This window comes from Molothrus ater, chromosome 4 (genome assembly GCF_012460135.2).
Source record: "Molothrus ater isolate BHLD 08-10-18 breed brown headed cowbird chromosome 4, BPBGC_Mater_1.1, whole genome shotgun sequence".
In the NCBI taxonomy this organism is placed as follows: domain Eukaryota; kingdom Metazoa; phylum Chordata; class Aves; order Passeriformes; family Icteridae; genus Molothrus; species Molothrus ater.
In genome coordinates this window covers 5,337,865-5,345,769 of record NC_050481.2, presented here as the reverse complement: position 1 = coordinate 5,345,769, position 7,905 = coordinate 5,337,865, and the positions used below count along the sequence as shown (strand labels likewise).

Genomic DNA, 7,905 nt, shown 5'->3' with positions numbered 1-7,905 from the left:
GGGCCTGAGACCCGTGAGGAAAGTGGAGGGGGAGCTGTGGTGTTTCACACTTGGGTACCGATTTTTAAGTTGCTGAACAGCTCAGAGTTTGGAGGGGAGTTTTTATTTCAGTGTCAGCTGCACCTGCCTCAGGCACATCTTTGCTTCAATTTGGTGCAAGTGCACCACTATCCAAACATGATATATCTGGGTCCAATAATCCCCAGAAAACTGTGTTTTCTCTATCCAAAGCAATGGAGTCTGTAGATGGATAGAGGTGGTTATCTTGTGTTAATCATGAGAGAGGCCAGTCTGGCTGCTCCTTGTTTCTTGCTGCTTTCATGGGGTTTTTGCTTCTATGACTGAGTTGAAATACAGTCAACAAGACCTGCATCTGCTGATGAGTTAAGAGCCTGCTGTCAGCACCCATTCTCCCAGCACAGTATCTGTACTTCAGATTTCAGTCACCCTAATCTCTCTGCTTTCAGAAATGGAGTCCTGCATCCCTGAGAATGAGACGCAGCGGAAATTCTGTTGATCTTTCTTCCCAAGATCGTGCATTAACAGCATTCTGGCAGGACTAAGGTAAGAAAGTTTGAGGAAAATCTCTGAGATCCTTGCTGTTCATTGTTCTCCTTCTCTTAATACAAATACTGTGATAGCAATTTCCGATAAGAAGCAGTTTTTCTGAAGTCCATGTGTTTCAGGCTTAAGCGAAATGACAAAAATAAGGGCTCAAGATGAATAACAAGTATTTAGTGCAGCAGAGGAATGGTGATGGTTGTAGTGTGATGTGCATTTTCTTCTAAGCCCAGCACAGATATTTTTTCCTGTCCCTTTTATTTTTAGCACGATGCTGGGGATGCAAAACAAATATGAAATGTTTAGGGCAGCAGTTTATGCTGTGACTAATCTGTCTTCTGTGAAGCTAATAATCCTCCCTAAATTCTTCTACAAGGGAAGTCATAGATTTGTACTTTTCACTGCATGGCACATCACAAACCAGAAACGTGGTTAATGGCTGCTAATAAGTCCCTGAATTCTCCTCTTCAGGGAGCCTTCCCTCGGGAGAGCCGTTATCGTTAATCTGGTTAAATCTGGATGTTTCCCCTTCTTTTCTTATGTTGTTTGTTCTCCTTTGAGGTAGTTACAGTTCATTTATGTCTAGCGAGGGGACAAGTGGTGTTTGCCAGAGCCGGCTGCAGGGGCCGATGGGCGCCCGTTTGCATGGGCCTCGTTACAAAGGCAGACCACATCCTGGCCAGGACAAAGTGCTGTCTGATCCACAGCCGGCACACACCAGTGCCTGCCTGGAGCCCTGCCAGCCTGTGGGCAGCCTTTGTGAGGAGCCACTGTGTTAGTCTGCGTGGAAGTCGAAGGAAGGGATAAACCAACTAAATTAATCTTTCTTTCCATTCTCTGGCAGAGCTTCCACCAGTCAAAATATGCATGTGATTCACTACAGTATAAATTTTTCCTGTGCTTTTTGTTTGCTGTCATCTAGGAGAAAAGTGGTGTGTCATTCACTCAGCTGCTTCACTGGGAGCAGAACACTGAGAAAATTAAAATATCCTGTCTTGGGTATCTTCTTGCAAAGATCTTCTTGCTTCATGTGTAAGAGGTATCTTTGCAACCAACTGATAAATACAGTATATATATAATCTTCCATCTAACAAGTTTTAAACCCCCCATGCAGCTCAGGTTCCAGGATTTAAACTTCCAACTCTTGCTAAAATGGGTGGGTGAGCAGCTATGTCTAACTCATATACCACAAAACCTGAGCTTGTGGGGAAGAGGGCAAAGGTGCTTTTGTAAGACAAATACAAATCATTATTTTCTGCCAGTTAAGGACAGCAAAAGGAATCCACAAAGTGGGTTTGGTGACAGAGTTGGAGATATTACCCCGTACTGCCTTGATTTTGGATGTGTAAAAAAAAAAATCAGAGGAGCAACTAGTTTTCTTTTCATTTAAACACCACAATAAAATATGAACTCTGTGGAATGCTCTGCAACTTAAGGTGATTTTTAAAATGGGTGCAGCTGCATAGGTTTGGGTTTTTTTGAGCCTTGCATTTCTCAGTTGAGAGAATTATCATGTAGCCACAGGGTTTTAATAAACCTTTTTGCAGCTAAAATAAAATGTTGAGGTTTGATGGAAAAGCAGATTGAAGTGGAACATTGGTTACATCAGTAAATGTGCCTTATTCTCAATTGGCAGTGGTGAGTGTGAGTCAGTTTGTTTCAGCCTCTAAAAATACCATATGTCTTTATAATTCCAAACAAGTCCTTAAGATGGACAGAAGAAGTGTGCTTTTTTTTGCTTAAATATGGCTGCTGAATATCTCTGAAAACACAGCAACCCACATCCTGGTTGACCACTGCTGTTCACCTCATGGAAAAGAGTGACCTCACAAAGGTAGGAACCTTCAGTTTGCTGTGGGGATGCTGCTCCTCGGCCTCATGTTTGCAGGTGCTGGAGAACAAAGTCAGCCCTGGCATAAACAGGTGAGTTTTCTATTCAAGCTGATGGGAGTTGTCCCCATCTGTGGCAAGAATAAACTCTTTTAAAATGCACTTGTGGGTGAATTCCTCACAGATTTTGTTTATCCAATTTTGTGTAAACATGTTGTCCTAAAAACTGTGTGAGCCCAGCTTTACCACATGATTCAGTACCAAACTATGTGAAATTAGCCCTTTTTCTTTGGATCTCGTGGGTTTGACCTGAGAATAATTCTGAGGTTTTTAGTTTACTTGAATCTCTAAGTTGAGCAAAATTAACGATTTTGTTTAAGCCAACAAAAGTGCTTGGAGAAAATACCTATTTCCTAGAATAATTGTTGAGATGCTCATTGGTTTCAGACCTTTCAAAGTAGGCAAATAGACTGAATGGGACACCTTTTCTCCACTGACTTCATTAAAATGTGTTCCTGGTCAAACTCTGAAAGGAGGTAGGTTTGTGTTTTATTGGGAACAGACCAGCCACTCACTGTTGGGACTCAAATCCACTTGTCTTGAAATCTTGGACAGCATTTGCTGATATATATTCTGGTAGGCATCATTGTCTGCTTGACTGATCTGCCCTAAAGTTGTGAAACCTCTTTCAAAGTAAGAAGTTTTTTTTTGAGTCCTAGAAGGAAAAAAACCATCAAATCCCAAAACACACACCTTTTGGTCTAGAGCTGACCTAATTTCTTTCACCCTTTTACAAAACACATTTCATATATTTTGTCCAAAATCTATTAATAACTTTGGCTTTCTGTATTCCAGCTGTAGTATTTAAATTTTTGCCCTTAATTTTCTTTTCTGCTTTTATGACTGTGAGAGGATAACTGGAACTATTTGATACACCTGTTCAATTGCACAGAGGGACTCTCAGAAGCATGATAGAGAGAGAATTCCTTATCCATCTGTAGAGAATTATGGAACATTGCACCCATTTTTGTCAGTACAGCTATATTTGAGCACAAACCATTCAGACAAGAGCTGAACTTAAAGGAACCAAACTAAAGGCAAGGGTTGTTTCCAGTGAGTAAGAACTGTGAAAATAAACTGATAGAATTTAGAGTTCATTTACGATACTCCCCGTGCTAAATACATTTCTTCCTACAGTTGTTGAACATTTTCTGTCCTGGATAGTCCCAAATCAGGCTGGCCATGTTTACTTTGAGATGTGTGGTGTTCATAATCAGATGCATAAAATTTGATTTTCCTCTCACAATGTAAACTTCCTGGACAGTCTCAGAGAAATTTGATAATGGCTTTACTTTTGCCCTAACCGCAAACCTTTTTGTGGGTGTTCTGTTCAGCTTAGATGGAGGGTGTGGGAACATCTGGAAGAAAAAGTGCAAATAATATTTCTGTGGATATGTTGCAGCTCAATTATGCCATTTCCAGTCCTTCAGAGTGCTCAAGTAGCACCACTGGGTGTAGCACACCAGTAAGAACAGGTGCCATGGACGAGGTTGTAGCGCTCTGTGCCAGCTCTTTGCTCTTCTCTAATTGCACACTGTTTGTCCCAGGCAACCTGCTACATTATTATTGCCTTTTGTTCAGCATTGTTCTGAAATTTCAGTACTTGGGCATTGTCCTGGGATGCCAGATACTTATCAGATACTTGAGACTAGACAAGACCCATGAGGGGCTTACAGCACTGAAAATTAATCTCTTCCCCCTCCAGTCCTGTGCTGTAGGTCGGCCTTTTCAGGATGGTATTGGCTTTTTTTCGTTGTGGTAGGGTTGGTTTTGTTTTGTTTTAATTAGTTAGGAACATGGATACAGGAAGTACTAAAGCTTTACTGGAATGGGATGTGAGGGAACAGGCTATTGTCACTGTTTGTGGGAGGAATCTGCTCAATAAGCCGATGTACAGGTCCCTATGTCAGCTGATAGTGCCCTCGTTAAAGCCTCTTACTATAGGCCTGTCTTTCCTCCTGCTCTTGTCACTTGAAAAGCTCTAAAGCTATCACTCTTTATTTATCTGGGTTTAGAGAGAATGGGAAGAGCTGTTTCAAATCCCCAGGAAATGAGCTGAACAAAGGGTGTGATTTGCTAGGTCAGTCCAATGGCTTATCTCCTCTCCTGGCCACTCCCAGCCTTTGGCCTTTATCAGTGCTTCAGGCAGCAGTGGGATCACTTGCCCAGGTATCTTCCCAGATGGGGGATACAGTGAGGGGGTGAGTGATTCTTTGGCCAAAAAACCCTGTTGCTTTATACCTTGAAGCATGATTGTTTTTTGTAGCATTGGCTTTGTTTATTTAGCAACAAATGTGGCTTGCACCCAAGGCTTTATTCCAAATGTTTGCCTTGATGTGCTGGATGCCTGACAGCAAACATGCAAAAGGAGCCCGGAAGATGTGACTTGGAAACAGAATTAACTTCCCTGCAGTAGTTGCCTGGAGGAACTAACAGCTAACAGCACAGGATCTGCTTGGAGTACAGCTTATCCTTGGGAGCAGCAGGGAACGTGGAGCTTTTTTGTGATTTAGGTAGACTCAGTTCTCAAGCTGGACACATAAGATCTCATTTTGCCTTTAAAAAAAAATTCCATTATCTTCTCTGTCTATTTCAGGTTTGGTTCATAGTGTGCCTTGTCACCCTGGCAGGCTCCTCAACACTTCCAGTGATAGAAACTAATACGTGGTGGTGAGATGTGCTTGCAGGCATAAGGATTTCTATTTTTAGAGAGTGTGAATATCTGCTCGTAGAAGGCTTGGCCATGGCTTTTGGAGGCATGGTAGGGGATGGTATTCCTGGATTACAAACTCTAGGAATCCTTACAGTGCTTGGGCTGGCTCAGACAGGATTCCAGAGACTCCACTCCTTCCAGGAGTCTTTGGGGAGTGTAAATCAGAGAGACAGCACAAGCATCCCTCCCAAGAATGAAGTGTGTGCACTGGTGCAGAGCAAGGGTGAGATCATGACCTTTGCCTCTCTGTTCTTTTGCAGGCTGCAAAAGCGTTCTCTGCCTGTGTTCCAGGCAAGAGACTGAAGATGCTAGGTGATTTTTCCATGGTTTTATTCTCACGAATACAGTATCTGTGACATGTTTTTTTTTTTTTTTTTTTTTAATGATGTAGTTGTTCTGGGACGTGGTTTGCACATTTCTGGTTTACACTCAAAGTTGCTCAATTCAGAATGAATAAAATAGAGGCCTTCAAGAATATGTCCTCCTGTGGGCTTCCTTTTAGAGATCTTCCAAGCTTTTTTAAAAGAGTCTTCAAGTTCCACTTCTTTTTGGGTTAATTTTGGATCTGTTTAACAGTGATAGTGATTCTTTGTGATCAGAGGACTGGCTTGGGTGAGGCTTCAGTTTCACCATGGAAAAAGCCTCCAGAGGGAAAGGTGCTTTGCTCAGCTGCTGCACACGGTAACAGACGCTGATCCATTGAGCAGATGCAGATGCTGAGCACAGATGGCAGAATTCCCTCCAGTCCAAGGGGTCTGCATGGTTGCTTTGCTTCACTTCAATGCCACTTAAAGGCTGTTTTCAGTGCTCAAGTAGGACTTAAGTACTGCAGTTCTTGCTGGCACACCAGTGAGGAGGGTTATGGATGAATATTTCAGTAGTGCCAAGAGACAGTAACTTTTGCTTTGATGGTTCTGGTGGGTTTATTTTTGTCTTACGAAATCTTTCTTGCTGTGATGAGAATTGATGGAACTTTGGCTTCAAAGTCATGGTAGCGTGTCTGAAGTGTTTCTATACTGCTTAATTTCTTTCCCTGTCTTCATTTAATGTGTCATCACAACAAGCTTTTAGTGAGGCACTAATTAAAGATTGCTGTTTGATGATTTCAGTCACTGTTTTCTTCCTTGTGGATTTGGAGCTAAGGAATGAATTTCTCCATGTTATCCTCTGATGCATCTTGCAGAGGCACCTTTATAGTGCTTTAAATAGGGATGCTCCTGCAAACTCCTGCTTGCTTTAAGGTACTTCAGAGGCTGAGTTCAGCCATCAGAAAACCCCCTTGACTCCTGAATTGTTTTCCAGCTTCTAATTGTTGTGTCCCTACTGACCTGGTAGCACTGAGATGACCAGCTGTGTCCCACCTCAGTGATTCTATCACGTAGCCTGCGTGTTGGGGGGCAGTGCTGGGGCAATCACGAGCTGTGTTAAGCAGGCAGCCTTGCTAAAGCTCTTGGTTTGTAGTTTCCTCCCTTCAGTAGCAGTAAAATGCTGCTGCTTCACATACCAGGGATACCTGTCTATCCACTTAGAGCAACCAGATAGTGTGCTTTATGGGTACAAAGGTCAACTGGACAGGTTCATGAAAGAGAAATTAATTGAGGGTGACTAAATAGATAAAAAGGAGTCTGGCACAGGAAGTCTCTGATCCTCAAATGGTTGACTGCTGGGAGACTGCCAGGAGGTATCGTGTGTGCTCACCCAGGTCTTCTGCTCCTTCTGAGAGATCTGCTCTGTACCACTACTGGGGGACAGGCTGTTGGGATGGGTGATCTGTTCTGAGACACTCTTAGGTTTTCATACATAACCTGCTTCTCCACAAGGGAAAATATTACAGCATGGGTACCCGCTTTAAACAGCTGTGACCTTGTTACTGGAAGGATTAAGATGTAAATCTGAAGGACCTGATCATGACATGCACTTTATTTTGGACACTTGCTCTCTCTCAACCCTAAAAGTATCAAGAGCTTCACCTGCCTTTGGGGGTCCTATTCTCTCTGGTGCAGTGAAATGAAAAAAATGTACGTAGTTAAACTGGGAAAATGGCTAATTTGAGAGTAAAAAATATTTGTCCTTAATTCTTACTGTCATTGCCAGGATCAGTACTAGCCTAATTGTTGCAATCCAGGCCTAGCTCCTGGCTGGACAGATCCTGTAGAAAGCTGCTGGTGTAATCTTCCAGGAGTGCCATGGCTGTGTGTTGAGCCCTTAATGGGTGCAGCCAAAAGCCAGGGAGCTTGTGTAGGTTTCCACAGGCTCACCAAGGCACCGCAGCGGCCCCAGGGCCCTGGTTAAATGTTAACAGCCTGCTGCCAGCAGTGTGTCTGCAGGGCAGTGAGCAGGTACTAGTGGCTGCAAGTTCAGCATGCTCTAATTGGCAACACTAACCTGCCTTGGCATGCTCTCAGGTGTCTGTTTCACCTCGTTACAGCTTGCTTCAGGACTGCTGCATGTTGCCTGTAGTTTTGTTGTCTGAAGTATATGGGGGTAATTTTGTAGGCTTAACTCCCTCTGACTGTGAATTCTCCTTTAAAGTTTTAAAATATTCTGAGGCGGGTATGTTGTTCGCTTTTGCCCTTAAAATTCAGAAGAACAGCCTGCCTTACCCAGGCCTTACATTTGGAAGCATTTATAGCTGGTTTAATTATTCCTGTGACTCGGAAATGGAAATGCCCAGTGAGCTCATTCTAACTATTGAAACCCTGACACGTTGATGCAGTACCTACTTAGGTGCCTAATTAGCA

At 43.0% G+C, this 7,905-nt stretch overlaps 1 long non-coding RNA gene across 1 annotated transcript in view; it reads left to right on the top strand.

Annotated features, from left to right (window-relative positions):
• The first annotated feature begins 479 nt into the window (after positions 1-479).
• The window catches only part of LOC118685804 (uncharacterized), a 145,798-nt gene continuing 138,372 nt past the window's right edge, over positions 480-7,905 (top strand). Inside the window, exon 1 of the long non-coding RNA XR_004980042.2 lies at positions 480-564. This is a non-coding gene — a long non-coding RNA (uncharacterized LOC118685804). The remainder of the gene's footprint in view (positions 565-7,905) is intronic.